Below are 2,111 nucleotides of genomic sequence, written 5' to 3' on the forward strand. Positions count from 1 at the left end.
AGGTACGCGGCGGTCTCTAAAGCATAGCCCCAGAAGGACTTCGGAAGATCTGTCTGACTCATCATTGACCGAACCATGTCTAACAGTGTTCGGTTCCTCCGTTCTGACACGCCGTTCCATTGTGGTGTTCCAGGAGGTGTTAATTGTGATACAATACCACAATCAATCAGATAGTCAGTGAACTCTTGGCTCATATACTCGCCACCACGATCGGATCGAAGTGTCTTGATCGTCTTGCCAAGTTGGTTCTGTACTTCGTTTCTGAAAGCCTTGAACATTTCAAGTGTTTCAGACTTATGTCTCATTAAATAGACATAACCGTATCGACTGAAATCATCAGTGAACGTAACGAAATACAGATAACCTCCTCTAGCTGGACAGCTCATTGGTCCGCATACATCACTATGTATCAGGTCCAATAATTCTGTCGCTCTCTGTCCTTTCCCTTTGAAAGGATGCTTTGTCATCTTGCCCATTAAACAAGACTCGCATGATTCAAGAGACTCAAAGTCAAATGAATCCAGAAGACCTTCAGAATGAAGCTTCTGTATGCGTTTCTCGTTTATATGGCCTAGACGACAATGCCAGAGGAAGGTTGGGTTTAAGTCGTTCGGCTTAAACCGTTTAGTACTCACGCTATAGATGGATGATGTCGAGTTCGAAGGCTGATCATTAGAGACGTATAAACCATTAACTAGATAACCATTACCATAGTAAATATCGTCTCGATAAATCATCAAACTCGAGTTCTCAATCACAAATCGAAAACCATCCAGATCCAGACAAGAAATAGAAATAATGTTTCTGCTAATCGCAGGAACATAGTAACAATTACTAAGCTCTAAAACAAGTCCAGAAGGAAGATGCAAATCATAAACGCCAACACAGAATGGAGCAACTCTTGCTCCATTTCCGACGCGTAGATCCGCTTCTCCCTTATCTAGCATCCTACTTCTTCTTAGTCCCTGCACATTTCCACAAATGTGTGAGGCACTTCCGGTATCCAATACCCAAGAAGATATAGTACAGATGTTAGCTTCTATAACATGAATACCTGAGGCAGAAGCTTCACCAAGCTTCTTATCCTTCAGATCCTCCAAGTAAAGGTGACAATTACGCTTCCGGTGTCCAGACACTCCGCAGTAATGACAGTCACCCTTATCGGGCTTAGGCTTGGGCGTAGAGGCAACTTTTGCCTTTTTCGCCGCCTTCTTTTTGGCTTTACCCCGCCGCTTCTTGCTGGAGTTCTTCTCCACAGCAAGCACAGTCTTGGAGCTTAGTAATTGTTACTATGTTCCTGCGATTAGCAGAAACATTATTTCTATTTCTTGTCTGGATTTGGATGGTTTTCGATTTGTGATTGAGAACTCGAGTTTGATGATTTATCGAGACGATATTTACTATGGTCATGGTTATCTAGTTAATGGTTTATATGTCTTGAATGATCAGCCTTCGAACTCGACATCATCCATCTATAGCGTGAGTACTAAACGGTTTAAGCCGAACGACTTAAACCCGACCTTCCTCTGGCATTGTCGTCTAGGCCATATAAACGAGAAACACATACAGAAGCTTCATTCTGAAGGTCTTCTGGATTCTTTAGACTTTGAGTCTCTTGAATCTTGCGAGTCTTGTTTAATGGGCAAGATGACAAAGCATCCTTTCAAGGGGAAAGGACAGAGAGCGACAGAGTTATTGGATCTGATACATAGTGATGTGTGTGGACCAATGAGCTGTCCGGCTAGAGGAGGTTATCTGTATTTCGTTACGTTCACTGATGATTTCAGTCGATACGGTTATGTCTATTTGATGAGACATAAATCTGAAACACTTGAAATGTTCAGGGCCTTCAGAAACGAAGTACAGAACCAGCTTGGCAAGACGATCAAGACACTTCGATCCGATCGTGGTGGTGAGTATATGAGCCAAGAGTTCACTGACTATCTGGTTGATTGTGGTATTGTATCACAATTAACTCCTCCTGGAACGCCACAATGGAACGGCGTGTCAGAACGGAGGAACCGAACACTGTTAGACATGGTTCGGTCTATATGAGTCAGACAGATCTTCCGAAGTCCTTCTGGGGCTATGCTTTAGAGACCGCCGCGTAC

Source organism: Tarenaya hassleriana, unplaced genomic scaffold (assembly GCF_000463585.1).
Source record: "Tarenaya hassleriana unplaced genomic scaffold, ASM46358v1 Cleome30, whole genome shotgun sequence".
Taxonomy (NCBI): domain Eukaryota; kingdom Viridiplantae; phylum Streptophyta; class Magnoliopsida; order Brassicales; family Cleomaceae; genus Tarenaya; species Tarenaya hassleriana.